Source organism: Spinacia oleracea, chromosome 4 (genome assembly GCF_020520425.1).
Source record: "Spinacia oleracea cultivar Varoflay chromosome 4, BTI_SOV_V1, whole genome shotgun sequence".
NCBI lineage: Eukaryota > Viridiplantae > Streptophyta > Magnoliopsida > Caryophyllales > Amaranthaceae > Spinacia > Spinacia oleracea.
This window is the reverse complement of record NC_079490.1, coordinates 41,958,412-41,967,847: the sequence shown is the minus strand read 5'-3', so window position 1 is coordinate 41,967,847 and position 9,436 is coordinate 41,958,412.

Sequence of the window (9,436 nt, the reverse complement as noted above, 5' to 3'; positions counted from 1 at the left end):
TTGATGCTATTGCAGGACATGAGATGCTCTCATTCATGGACGCGTTCAGTGGGTACAACCAAATTTTGATGCACCCAGAAGATCAAGAGAAAACCGCCTTCATCACGGAGCGGGGTACTTATTGTTACAAGGTCATGCCATTCGGCTTAAGGAATGCCGGCGCCACCTACCAACGCTTAGTCAACAAAATGTTCAGAAACCAGCTAGGCGACACAATGGAAGTCTACATCGACGACATGCTCGTAAAATCTAAAAAAGCCTCGGATCATATCACACATCTCCGACAAGCTTTCGACGTTTTGCGAGAATACAACATGAAGCTCAACCCCACCAAGTGCTCATTTGGGGTCTCTTCTGGAAAGTTCTTAGGCTACATGGTTACGCAAAGAGGGATCGAAGCAAGTCCTGATCAGATCCGTGCAATCATCAACCTACAATCACCTCGGAACCAGAAAGACGTGCAAAAATTAGGAGGCAGAGTGGCCGCCCTCAGCCGCTTCATCTCCAGATCGTCCGACAAATGCAAATTGTTCTACGAGTTCAGCTGGACCGACCGCCACGAAGCCGCTTTACAGCAACTCAAGCGGTACCTGACGAACCCTCCCCTGCTATCCAAACCAAAAGACAATGAAGAATTAAAGGTGTACCTTGCGGTGACAGAGTCGCCCATCAGTGCAGTATTAGTACGAGAGGAAGATAGGAAACAACTACCTGTTTATTACATCAGTAAGTCTCTACTTAGCGCCGAAACAAGGTACTCTCATCTCGAAAAACTTGTCCTTGCACTTGTTGTTGCTTCCGTTAAATTACGTCCTTACTTTGAATGCCATCCTGTTATTGTTAGAACTAACTTTCCCATGAAGTCAATCATGAGGAAACCCGAGTTATCTGGCAGGATGTCCAAATGGGCGATTCAATTAGGTTGTTACGACATCAGGTATGAACCTCTCACAGCCATCAAGTCACAAGCTCTAGCAGATTTTGTGGCCGACTTCAGCCTGAACCTACAACTCGAAGTCGATCTTGAAGTAAACACACTAACCGACGCTGGATCCTCCTCAACATGGACCCTACACACGGACGGCTCCTCGAATATACGGGGAACAGGCCTCGGCATCGTGCTGAAATCACCACAAGGGGACACCATAGTGCAGTCTGTCTGTTGCGAGTTCAAAGCTACCAACAACGAGGCAGAATATGAAGCTTTGATCCTAGGATTATCACTAGCGCTCGACATGAACATCCGCCGACTTAAGGTACGTTGTGACTCTTTGTTAATTATCAGTCAGATTAATGGTTCGTATCCAGCAAAGGATTCAAAGATGCAGGCTTACTTGGATATAGCAAAAAGGCTCGTGAACAAGTTTGACTCATGCATTTTACAACAAGTACCAAGAGATCAAAACACCCAGGCCGACGCCTTAGCCAATCTCGGCTCCAACATCAAACCTAAACTCACCTCCATCCCCGTAGTCCACTTAATGTATCCAGCCATCACCAAAGATAACCTGCCCATCACCGAACAGCCCCAACCCACTCAAACGCCCTCATGGCGCGACCCATACATACACTGGCTCAAACACAACACCATCCCACCTGGAGTTACCCACGAAAGGTCCTTCCGCATGAAAGCCTCCAGATTCATCCTCATCCACGGAGTATTGTTCAGAAAATCAGTTGCAGGACCATACCTGAGGTGCCTAGATCATGACGAGATCGAGTCGACACTGCGCAACATACATGATGGCGAGTGTGGAAACCACAACGGAGGAAGAAGCTTAGCCCACAAAACCCTTACCATGGGATATTTCTGGCCTACCATGAAGAAGGACGCAATCACCTTTGCAAAGAAGTGCGACTCCGGCCAGCGGTTTGCATCCATCTCTCACCAACCTTGTGAAGTACTCCACCCCATCCTATCCCCTTGGCCCTTCATGAAATGGGGGATGGACATAGTGGGGCCATTACCACAAGCGTCAGGGCAGCGCGTCTTCATGCTGGCAATGACTGACTACTTCTCCAAATGGATCGAAGCAGAAGCTTTCAAGCGAGTTCGAGATACTGAAGTCATCTCGTTCATCAAACGCAACGTCCTCAGTCGGTTCGGTATCCCTTCCGAGATCGTCTGCGACAATGGTTCTCAGTTTATCAGTAACAAAACCAAGGAATTCTGCAGCAGGTATAACATCACCCTGCACACTTCAACACCGAGATATCCTCAAGCAAACGGCCAAGCCGAATCCAGTAACAAAATCATCATCAACAACCTCAAGAAAAGGGAGATGGGCAGACGAGTTACCTATGATCCTCTGGGCCGACTGGACGACACCCAAGACGGCGACCAATCACACTCCTTTCTCCTTGGTCTTCGGTTGCGAAGCAGTCATTCCTCCCGAAGTCGAGCTCCCCACAGCAAGAAGTAACTTCATGACTCCAGGGATGAACGACTCAGTCCTGGCTTACGACATCGATACCGCTGACGAACTCAGAGAAGCAGCATTGGTTAGGATGGCATCCTACCAGCAAACAGTAGCAAACAGCTACAATAAGAATGTAAGGGTTCGAGGATTTCAGCAGGGAGATTGGGTTCTACGCAAGGTCTTCCCAAACAAAAAGGATCCTCGACACGGTAAACTGGCCCCGACATGGGAAGGTCCCTACCGGATCGTGAGACGAACAGGTCATGGAGCGTATGAGTTGGTTGACAAAGATTACACACCCATCCCAAGAAGTTGGAACGCAACACACATAAAACTGTATCACTTTTGAACACTCACATGTTTTTTGCTTTCTAGTTTCTTTTTAAACGCAACAGGTACTCTAGCAGTCGTCACCATTATGTCGACATCCCCGAGATAGGGTGCGCACGGCATATTGTGGAAACGAGAATATCTCGGGTTGTATGCACTTATAGGCAACCAGAAGTTAAGTTCTTCCCCTCTATCTTTTTCCTTTCCTTTTTACAAGATATCACCATTACTGACTTAGGCATCGGAGGGCCGTTGGCACCACCAACGGCCAATCCTCACGCCACCATCTCGTTTTGCAGACAACATCATGACGACATCATAAGTGTATACTTGGGAGGAACAGCAAACATAAGGATTCGACTCGACCTCGTCCAGTATTCTTCCTCGAACTCCCTCTTTCTCTTTTTTCTCCTTGTCGTAATTTGCTTTCATTTTCATGTCGCTCCATACTGACTTAAGCATCGGAGGGCCCTCACGCTCTGCTATGTTGACAGTATGATGCCCACTTGGTGAAGGTACAACAAGGAGAAAACAGATGAAATAAAAATATGCAGTACAACATACAGGAGAACATAATAGAAATTGTGTACGCGTATTCAGAGACGCAAAGTGATGAGAAATAAACGCCTGTTTTATTCAAACTTGATTGTATACATTACATGTCACGAAGCTTACATTTACAATTTACATCTTACGAGTTGGGCCATACAAAATGCCTGAAAAACAACTGTACAAATTACAAAACACAATTTAGGCCATTACAAAAATGCCTGGTACACTACAATGTACAATACCCATACAATGGAATACAGTTATACATTTTCTACAGTTTACATCTTGCAGATTCTTCTCTGACAGGCTGGAGGCGTCGCCAAAGTCAATCTTGAGGTATGTGCCCAACCTGCAAAAACAAAACACATTTTTTCCAAACACAAACAAGCAAACACAAGATTGGAAATCCACACAAATATTTACATGACTTGTCCCCTCGGACAAGCCCAAAAACATCCAAAAGACTGTCGCCTTCAAGGCGAAACACAGCCACAAATGTTTTTTTCGACCTTCCCAAAGGCCGAACACACAAACACATTGTTTAAAAAACAAAAGAAAACCATTGTTTGACAAACACAATATTCAAATACTTAATTTTTTAAGGAGGGGGGACAGAACTACTCCTGATGGTCTGCTGGGCCTGCATTCTCCCCTTGTTCACCATCGCCTGGTGCCGCCATCGTCTCGACATCGGGGCTGGTTGCAGTCGCACCCTCCTCGACGTCCTCTTCATCGCTAACGGCACCAGGGGGATATAGTCTTCGGGGAATGCAGTGTTAAACTGAGCAATGACCTCGTCAGGAGTCCAGTTCACATGTTCGCCCGCCTTGAACTCCTCCATCATCTCGGCCTTCATTTTCCAAGTGTAGTAACCAGCACACTCGTAAATCCTCGCCTTGACTTTGGAGAGAGACGTCTTCAGCTCGTCAACTTGGACAACCAACGTCTCCTTCTCAGCATTCAACTGCGCGAGCTCAGCAGCCCCCTTCTCCTGACTCACCTGCAGCGCCTCAGCCCTTGCTGTCGCCTCCTTGGCCACATCGCCAAGACGACCAGCCTCCTGCTTTGCCTTCTTCATGTCGTTTTTTAATTTTACTATTTGATCTTCTAACATTATGACATGATGACTTGTGGCTAAAGCAGATTGCAGGGACTGTTCAAAAAAAAGAAAATAATTTAAGTGTCACTACACTGACGAAACGAAGATGGCATGCAGGGAACGAAACTACAATAAAATAACAAAGGGAGTTGAGACATACCCTCCAGGCATCCGAGACGCTCTCAACAGTTGCAGCAACTGGGGACAAGGTCTCTTGACACTCCCGGCTTGACGGCATCCACAGAGGATCAACCTCGGGCCAAAGCTGAACCCTTGGCGCGTCTGTCGACCCGTAGTCGTCAGGGAACTCCACTGCAAACTTGCTCTTCCGGGGCGGAGGTGGCAGTTTCTTCTCAGCAGGCATGAGCAAGCTGGTCTCCCCTGTCACCGTGGTGTCCGTTGAAGTCTTTGGCGGCTTCGGAGGTGACAACATGGTGATGGGTTTGGCTCGGGACGTATTCCCTAGCGACTCGAGCCGCTTCTTCAGCAGTGCATCCGCAGAGGGAGCCTTACCAGAACGAGTCGAGGGGCCAGTTCCTGTTAAACAATATTTATTGACGACTTAGTCTCGTCTCAACGATTGTAATTTGAAAAAGGGCAAAGAACCCGAAGTTGTAAACTAATCCTAACCCATGTTTACCTGTTGATGTCGACATGCTCACAGGTTCAGAGATGTCTTCTTCCTGAGGCTCTTCGCGCTCGAACTTGGTGCCGACAAAGGCTTTGTCCTTTAGAGGAATTCCCAGCAGCACAACAGTCTTCTCTATGGCTTCAGCACCGACACCAACTGTGTCGAAGGATGCACCTACAAAAGCAAAAAAGTGAGACAAAGTCAAATCAACAAGCCCAAACACACCAAAAAACAAACAAATACCTCTAGCCATCCACTCTCCCGTCAAAAAGTCGGAGTCAGACCCTAAACTAGCCAACTCCACAAAAAAGAACCGACCCATCCACCCACGGTCGTTCGACTTATCCGCACCAAGAAGGGCCTCCCTGTCATCCTTGACATGCAGCAAGTACCTACCAGCCCCATAATTCTGGACCTTGTAGGTGTACACAAGGTCCTCGACCCGGAACTCCATGTCCAGTTGGCCCGCCAAATGGTCAACCAGGCGCATTACCCTCCAGACCTGTGGCATCAGTTGCGCCGGCGGCACCGCCAGCGCCCTTAGAACCCCTCTCACCAGAGGCGAGAAAGGATAAGTGTATCCAATTTTGAAGGGGTACTCGTAGAAGCACACCCAACCGTCCGATCCCCAGTCGGCCCGTTCATCGGGCTGCGGCAACCGAATTACCGCCGACGGAGGAAAGCCACACTCCTCCCTAAGTGCCTCCACATTCTGCTTTCCCCAAGTGGCCGGCCGAGCATTCTTCTTGTCCATTATATGGGTAGGGGCGAAAGTTGGGCCCTCAACCAGATCGCACTCCACCACCACCTTCTTGTTCTTCGCGCGAGTGGATTTCATTCCCATTCGCTGCGACAAGAGGAAAATCGGAGAAGAAGAGGGAAAGTAAAGAAGAAGAAGAATTGAGCAGTTACCTGAGGAAAGGAGAGAGAAAGGGCGCCGATCGTTTTTTCTGGGAAAGAGAGGAGAGAGATTGCAGAAGTGATTTCGGATGGTTGGAAGTGCAGCCTTATTTATTGGCGCAGTTGGGCGGTTGGTTTCCCCAAGGCAAAGATCATCATGAATCTAACGCCGTCAGTGTTGGGGAGGTTAAGAGGCAGTTTCTCCTTTTCCTATTTCATGAAACCCAATTTTCCTTTTTGAACTTCCCGGAATAAAATTCAAAATGGGTTTGGGGACAATTGTTAGGGGGGAAAATACCCTCTTAGTGACGTGGGAATACGTGGCAAGAATTGTGTGCGTGGATGCCAACAAGGCGTGAGGTGGTACTATTCGAACGGTCTTCCCAACTGCTGGGCTCAAAACGGACGTTACAACCGTTGATGGAGCCTTATTTCATTACGGATTTATTATCTAATTATGGGCAATTATTCCATAAACGTTACACTCATGTTGTAAATGCCTATAAAATGGCTTAGTCGTGTTTGTTTTATATACGCAACTCTCAAGCAATAAACTTACAATTACCTTATGCTTTTACAACTTGTTCTCACCATATTCAATTATCTAGCTCGATCGATTGTTAGCACCATCATCAAGACAAGTTCGTCCCTAAGTCGAATTTGTCCAAAACAATATGCCATATCTTATGGAGCTAGATCGTGAAATTAAACACACAATCATTGATGATCATTTTTGTCTCAAGTAATCATCAACATGATCTATCCTAGATCTTTATGATTTCTTGCCAAGTGGGATTTATACTTCTGAATCTTTGAACTAGCCAAACAGATTCAAACTTATATCACTTTGAGTAAATAAACCTATATTCACTCAAATCTATGTGAAATAATAAAGTCATAAAATCTTTCTTTAGCTTTGAACTCTATTGTCTAGGCGTTCTAACAATAGTTCATATCTTTTGTTACTTTCAACAAGTAAGACTAGCTTGTCTTGAATTGATCTAGAAATCAACAACTTTCAAAAGTCCATCAAAATAGAGCTTTTGAATGTTAACTTGTTGATAGGGTCTAAGCAACAATGCAAAAGGTTTGTGGAACTCAAATCAAGAGATTGATTTTAACCTAGTAAAGTTCTTATTGTTAAAGAGTTGTTTGTTTTAATCAAGCATATTGACTCAACCCGTAAATGACCATTTCATCCAAATAAACAAACAAACATTGTTTTTGTTTTTCTTGAATGAGAGTCTTTCTGTGTTTGAAACAGAAATTTAGGTATGCTGATTGTGGAACAAAATAGCCATTAAGTTCCAGCCTATAAAAGGGCTTAAAACAAACTAGATGACCCTACAACTAATGTAGCATTGCCATGCTTTATTTCCCACTTGTAGGTCAATAGTGTAGCCTAGCTTCCATTGTTTGAGTTATTACCAAGTAAAAACCTCAAGCGGTATATGATACCAAGGAAGTTTGATTGCTAGGTCACTTCTCTTTAAACATAAACTTATAGGTAGAAACGGAATCGTAAATTCCTTTCATTTGTTCCTTGTTTTCCTATTTCTTGTACCCTTTCTTATAGTCTTAAGAATTGAATTCTCTAGTGTTGACTTTTATACTTTGTTAGACATGTCCAATGTCACTCCAACAAGGTTCTTACCATTTTATGTTGAATATTAAGTTTCAACTAGATGATCTTACCAGAAGCTTCTAAAGTTCTCTAAGCATCGATCTATTCGAATGTCTAGGGACTAGACTCATGCGAGAATTAAATGGACAAAGATATTAGGTTGTTAACCATTGGTTAAGCTGAGCGTTTAAACTCAATGCTTTATGATCTCAAAACTACATTGTATTTTTGAATCCACAAGCACCAATCGGTTCGCCATTCGATTTTTATATTCGAAAACAACCATAAAAGTCGCTAAAAGAAACGTACATTTTAAATTTCTCATTTTCTCTCATTTCCGTGAATCGTTCTTGGATTCACTACCAATCGAGGAAATTTACTGTTAACTTTCTAAAAGGATTTACTACAGTGGAAGATATTTAATTATAAACAATAATTAAAACATACATTGAAGCATGCAAAGTCTAAACATTCATCATGAGTAATAACTTGAAAATTAAAGCAATCATGCAATTTAAACAAGTCATTGGCATTTTATTCAAATTTATTGTTCCGGCAGGTGTGAATAAAATGATTCCAAGACCCTACAAACCATTGAAGAATTAAGCACATTATGTATTTTGACTCAATTCTAAAATATTTTAGGTAAGCAAAAGCCTCTTGCTAGTAGTCTATAAACTACTCTTGGTTGATAGGTACGTCTAAGAACTTATTAGGTAAACCTATCGATTTTTCCACGACATAAAAGGACTCCTTACTTATATCGTTGAGTTTCAACAAAACTAACATGTACTCACAATTATTTGTGTACCTTACCCCTTTAGGATCAATAAGTAACACCTCGCTGAGCGTAATCTATTACTAGATTGATGTAAAGGTTATCCAAGTAAGTGTTATTTTGGCATGGCACCTTTTAACTCAATTTTTAGGTTTGGAACTTAAGGCTCTTACTATGTTGGTTAGATTTTAAGTGAACTAAAATCCTTAATCATGCAACATAATCAAGCTTCAATCTCATGCATATTTAAGACATGTTTAAAAGCAATAAATAACTTAAAGCATGCATAAGATAACTGTGATCTAGTATGGCCCGACTTCATCTTGAAGCTTCAACTTCAAAGTTCGTCTTGAAAATGGTTGGAAACTTCGTCTTTAATTTCACCGTGGGAGGCGCCATTTTCTTCAAATAGGATCAGCTATAATTAAACTAATTACAACTATTTGATGGTACGCAGACCATATTTGAATTGAAAAACAAATTTGGTGCATTAGACCAATTACATTCAAATTAATGGTACGCAGACCATATTTTCTATCCTATTTGGGCCATACTAGTCACTTTATAACCTGCAAAACAGTACATATACAATATATACCATTCACCCATTCATTATCATGAATGGCCCACATAGCTGGTTAGTAAAAACATGTTGTATGCATCACATAAACATTTGCAGCAATTAATCAAGGGCACCAATAATCTACCAATTATTCAGTCCTTATTAATTCTAATCAAGTTCTTTAACTTTAAAGGATTTGTAGACCTAATCAAGAGTTTATGACTAAAATTGCTCCCAGTTAAACCAATAACTCTATATGCTTTACTAATTTTAAACATAAAAATGTATTTCTAGTCTAACTGGAAACATACAAATTTAATTAAAATTTAAAGCTCATATAAAATTATAATCGAATCCATTTCACTACTACAAAAATGGGCAAAGAGACCCTTAAGAATAGACCCATTAGGTGAGATAACGGGTCTATTTAATATAAGAGACCCAATATTAAAGATAATGGGTCTCTAATGACTGAAATGGTCCACAATTTATCCACGAAAAATAGAGTGAGTAAAACAAGAGACCTTTCATTTAAGATAA